Source organism: Coenobita brevimanus, chromosome 41, assembly GCF_032717465.1.
Source record: "Coenobita brevimanus isolate Jiangsu-jjx chromosome 41, ASM3271746v2, whole genome shotgun sequence".
Taxonomy (NCBI): domain Eukaryota; kingdom Metazoa; phylum Arthropoda; class Malacostraca; order Decapoda; family Coenobitidae; genus Coenobita; species Coenobita brevimanus.
Window position 1 is genome coordinate 886,226 of NC_136994.1, and position 6,066 is coordinate 892,291.

Consider the following 6,066-nt stretch of genomic DNA (forward strand, 5'->3'; position numbering starts at 1 on the left):
CTGCTGATGTATTTTCTGCCATCACTGGCCTCAATACTAACAAGGAATATGGGCTTGATGGAGTCCCTCCTGTTGTCCTCAAGAACTGTGCTTCTGTGTTTACACCCTGCCTAGGTAAACTCTTTTGCCTTTGTCCATCAACTTGTACCTTTCCTTCTTGCTGGAAGTTTGCTCTCACTCAGCCAGTCCAAGTGAAGGGTGACCATTCCCAATCCTCAAACTATCGCCCAACTGCCTTAACATTCTGTGTTTCAAAAGTGTTCGAGTCTATTCTTAACAGAAAAATTTTATAACACCTTTCCTCTCATAACCTTCTTTCTGATCATCAGTATGGGTTCCGTCAGGGACGCTCCACTGGCGATCTTCTCACCTACCTTGCAGACTCCTGGTCATCCTCTTTTCGGGACTTTGGTGAAAGCTTTGCCATTGCACTTGACATCTCAAAGGCTTTCGATCGAGTCTCGCGTATATCTTTGATTTCCAAAGTGCCCTCTTACAGTTTCTATCCTTCTATCTGTGCCTTCATCTATAGCTTCCTTTCTGGTCGTTCTATAGCTGCTGTTGTAAACGGCCATCGTTCTTCTCCTAGACCTGTCAAAGGTGGTGTTCCTCAGGGCTCTGTCTTATCACGAACTCTCTTCATTTTATTCATCAATGACCTTCTAAGCTGTACATCTAACCCTATCCACTCATACGCTGATGACTCCACCCTTCACCTTTCTATTCGGTTCTCGCAACGTCCATCTCAGCAATTACTTCAACAAACAAGGTACATATATATATATATATATATATATATATATATATATATATATATATATATATATATATATATATATATATATATATATATATATATATATATATATATATATATATATATATATATATATATATATATATATATATATATATATATATATATATACACACACACACACAATAATTATTCGTTCCCTGGTATTGTTTTCACTCTGTTTGTCGGCTTGTTTGTTTGTTTACTTACCTCTCTGTCTGTCTGTCTGTTAAGAACTTGACGGGAAAACTACTGACGCGATTGTGACTAAAATTAAAGGGATGATGGGCTATGACCCTCTGATCACCTGATTAAAATTTTGGCTAAATTGGTCCAAGGCCCAGGCTGTAAGGCCAAAAAATGTAAAAAAAAAAAATATGTAAAACGAGATCATTTTTTCTCCATAACTTCAAATTCGTCCTATCCACATGAAATCAAAACCTAAAGATGCATCATTCAAATCTGCATCCTATAACATGCCTCATTACATCAGGGGAGTCACCCCCCCAGTAAGCGGTATGGGGGTCAATGTCAGGTGGGTTGGGCTTAAAATTTCAAATGGGCATAAAATCATCAATTTTCTCTCTATTTACTCCAAACTTAATATATGACATCTTGGACCCGATATCCTGTTGTGTTTATACGTCAGAGCTAAAATGACTGCCAAGGACGGGTTTGCTGTGCCTTGGCAGAGCTTCTTGTTTTAAACTAGATTAATAATGATGATACACTTTAGCATATTATTTGAAAATTTTTTGTACTTTTTTTTTTTATATAATGGAATCTGTTATCAGTGCACCATTCTTTTTACTCAATGATACAGCCATCATTGATCAGTCATGACGAACACGTAAGAATTCCAGCGTGTCAGTTGTTGCAACAAAACAGTCTTTAGAACACCAACCTGTGAAAAAAGTTAATAAAGACGGTAGTTCTCACGACAACAATAGCAGGAAGGAGGCAGAGAAAAGCGACAGTAAAGGTATAATTGAGTAACAAATATCCCACACCAGCCGCCCTCTCGCACGGTACTGTATACCCCATTCTTTTTCATTATACCGAGATGCGGCCAGATGGGGATAAGTGGCAATCGAAATTCAGTAGAGCGTTCTCGTAGGTCGCTGCTGATGTGTGACAGTAATGAGGGCAGGCCAGAGTTGTTTCTTTCGGTGTGTGTGTGTGTGTGTGTGTGTGTGTGTGTGTGTGTGTGTGTGTGTGTGTGTGTAATTCACCGGGTCAATTCACCGGGTCGGTCAGGATCACTTGATGGTCGTGATCGTCAGCTTTTACCCTCCCGGAAGGGAGCTGAGAGCTCATATAGTCCGATCTAAGGGCAAGGCTGTGACCTTCACACAAGCACACACCCGTCCCCTTGCTCAAGGGGGACAGTAACCACCCACTTCGTCGGTGAAACTTTTCGCAACCTGAGCGAGGCGCGAACTCCCGTCCACCAGTTGGCAAGCGAGAACGTTACCACTGCGCCAGCGAGCGGTGTGTGTGTGTGTGTGTGTGTGTGTGTGTGTGTGTGTGTGTGTGTGTGTGTGAGTGCGCGCTCCTTGTTGCTGAGCCTGTCCATTCTTCTTTCTTTACTTCCTTTGTCTTTAATTGCTCCCCCTTTGATCAGTCTGTTTTGACTTCATATCATCAGCTGCCAACTCCAGCTTTTTGTTTAAACACTGTCAAATGAATGTAATATTCTTTGGTTGACTGGAAGAAACTAGCAGTGCTGTCCCTTCCCTGAGAAGGTTCATGGCATCAGTACACTGGTACTCAGTCCCTACTACTATGACGCACCCTAAGGTTAATAAATTAGCTAAACATCACCCTAAATAAGGAAAAGAAGATCCATCCATCCATCCATTGCCAGACGCCATGTATCCCAAACGGGGTGGCCAAGGGCTTAGAGTTAATTTTGTTTTACAGGGAGGGGCACTAATCCTCCACCAACCCCACTTTACACGTAGGGATGCCAACAGCATCTGGTGTTCCCAGGCGGTCACCCATCCAAGTACTAACCAGACCCAACGTTGCTTAACTTCGCTGATCGGACGGGAAGCGGTGTACTCAACGTGGTATGGCCGTTGGCATTAAAGGAAGCGCTTTGCTAGTTATATATATATATATATATATATATATATATATATATATATATATCATCATCATCAGCCGTTGAGGTCCACTGCAGGACCGGCCTATCCCTACCGAAGCGGGGACGATACAGCCAATGTGTCTCTACCCAGTGGCTTAGGCTGTCTGGTAAAGACTGATGCAGGGTGAGAAGTCCTTGTGAGTGTGACTGTAGTGTTGTAGTGGCTTTGGATGTGTGTGTAGTCTGTGAACCAAGTGTAATCGGCCCGCCTTAAGCCGACTGGGTGCAAGCATACAAGTATGCGACACTGGTTCAACCACAGCAGGCGGGAGGCGAACCAGCGCTCACCAGCATGCGAAACGCACACTCTACCACTCTACCACAGAGGCTCCACACCGGCAATATATAGGACCAACATGTAACTTTCCATTATCATCTGTACCCTATCATAAGCTTCTGGCGCACTGACGATTGCCTGCACTGTCCGGATATTCATCTCGGTTTCAGGCCCATCACTCTCGTTTCCTGCTGTCTACGGCCGCTGCCTGAAGTAGGGGTAGTGTTACATGTTCCTAAATTACTGCTAGCCACTCATCTCCACTCTCAGCGACGGCACACACCCTCGATTTTTCGGCCTCATTTATACCGCATTGTATTATCTTTTTATAAGTTAAGTGATCCTTTTACCAGTCCCGTTTTCTATTTACCATAACACTCATATGTATGTATCGGATGCTGATATACAGTACATGTGTCAGTTTCCTCGATGCTGTGTCCCTTTGGGTTGTATTTTTTTACTGGTATTTTTGGGGGGTGCGAAATATAATATGGTCACAGATCATATGCACAATTAGCATGCTAAAATTCATTTCAAGACTTGGTCGTTTGATGAGTTACTTCATCATTTAAGGCCTGTGGTGATTCTTATAATCTTGAATAAGAAACTACGAGTCAATTAGGTGATTAACGAAGCACACTCCACCTGACCTTGAACCTGCCAGTGCCTCCCATCGTCAAGAGACCTGTCGAAGTGTATGGCCTCCCACTTTGCTCTGTCATGCACTCGCCTGGAGCTGCACACCTCCCTCCCTCCCATCATCCCCAATCTCTCTCCCTCCAACACACCCCCTCCCTTCCTCCTTCCCTCCACTGCAGCCATTACCATAGCTATGCTTTCTTACGGGGGCATGCCATTCCTTGCCTTCTTTGTCGCGTGTGGTTCTGTGGCAGCCTGCTTTCTTTTTTGCAGTAATCACATCATATTTCCTATGCTTTGCTACTATTTTCTTGAATGATTGAAGAAATATAATGGTTTTAATATATCGTATAAAAACAGGCTCTAAAGGACCAGAAAGGCTCTTGTCCTTTGCCTTTCTTTGTACCCACTTCAGCTGCCTTTGCTGTGTATTTTACAGCTGAATCTATTTACAAAGATAACGTACTTTTCACATAAATTCTGCTACTACCAGGCTATTTTATTCAGCTCAGGAGGCAGCTGTCGATCTGAATGGATTTAGTGTAGCCCTCATTAACCCGTTTACAGGGTGCTTTCCCAATCTGAAAATATCGTTTGTAAATATCAGGAATAAACTGGAAGAACGCGTCATCTGTTTCATGGTTGCCTATGCATTACATTTTATTACTGAAATTCTATTACAACACTTTCAACCACATAAGCCATTTTACCGTTGCTGGTACCGAATTTAGAGATATGTCCATCACACATCAAATGGCAGAAGACGAGCTACGTGGAAGCGATTTGTCTGAGGCCACCCCTTACGGGATTAAGGCATCTGGTAATAGCTAAATGGACTGAAGCATCTCGTTTTGATGACCATTATCGAGTTCAGTTATATTTCAGTGATCATCTAGGGATTTTGATATTATCTGTGGGGCCTTATTAATTTTGTCAATCCATTTATCACCCAGTCCTCATAATGGCATCAGAAACACAGGGGCCCAGGGCTAGGCCAATTAGTCCAGTCATGTAAGGTAATTCACAAGCCTTTCGCTCATGAACGATATTATGTAAGCAATAAACCTCATCGGTCTCTCGGACGTAAACCCTTAGGCTCCATACCCTGTTGGAGCAAAGTCAATTTTTTCACCTCATAATATTCACTTCTTCCCAGTCTGTTCCATTGGCTTTCCCATTCAGTTTCTTCTCACCTTACAGCTTTACTTCTTTCCTGTTTGACATTTAAATATTCCCTCCCCACTTCGCTCGTACAGTATCTCTTCTCACTGTGTATTCTGTCTTTTTCCCAGTTTTTCTCCGTATGTTTTCCCAGTCACTTTACCCATACTCCGCTTGACTCTCCTCTGTGACACTCCAAGTCTGTAATATGAGGGATTTTTCTCTCAGTTTACTTTCACGTTTTCAGAAGGAGCTAAGTGGACAGAGTTTTAGTCAGGCAGGTTACTCGGATTTTCTTATATTCCTTCTGTGTGGTGACGCTTTACTCATTGTATTCCTACTGACGCCAGACGCCTTCAATCGGATCACTCGTAATGAAGGGATAATATGAATGTCAAATACTGAACTGTTTATGCCTAACCCTTTCACGCTTGTGTCTTCTCTAGTAATTAATTCCAACTAACGCTAGACGATTTTACTGCAGCTAACGCAAGACGATTTGATTCCACGCTAACATCAGACGATTTACTCAAACTCCAGTCTTTTTTTCAACCAAAGTCATAAGATTTTTTGCATCTGAGTGACTCAGTTTGTGATATTTAATGATTCGATGAATCCTCTCAAACTCTGGACAACCCTAGTACTTTATTACAGCTAATGACAGGCATTTTACTCAGTCGAGATTACGTCACAGGAGCATTAAGAGAGCTAAGGTTTGACAAAGCATGAAATGAGGTTCACTTCGGCGCGTTTGTTCTAACTTGACGGAGATCCTTTAGGCTACCCTTCTCATCAGTTGATCACTCTGTACAGTCAGATTCGAGGGCTGATCTGACTCGTAAAGAAGAAGGCTGGTCCGTACCTTATAAGTAAAGCTCAGGGCCCAGATTCTACAAACCGTCATAGCTAAGTCCGTCGTACATATCTAAACAAAATAGCGCATTTTAGACATAACTCCGTCAGAAACTCGTATGGTCGACCATAAACTCCTATGGACGACCCTAATAAGACGCGCGATGGTATGTTCGGGTTCACCCTGTCTTA

General features: G+C 42.6%; 1 non-coding gene across 1 annotated transcript; it reads right to left on the reverse strand.

The window, feature by feature from the left end:
• Window positions 1-2,763: 2,763 nt before the first annotated feature.
• LOC145397567 (5S ribosomal RNA) lies at window positions 2,764-2,882 on the reverse strand. The gene has a single exon (XR_013896992.1). It is a non-coding gene; the product is annotated as a 5S ribosomal RNA (ribosomal RNA).
• Between the last annotated feature and the right edge of the window lie 3,184 nt (window positions 2,883-6,066).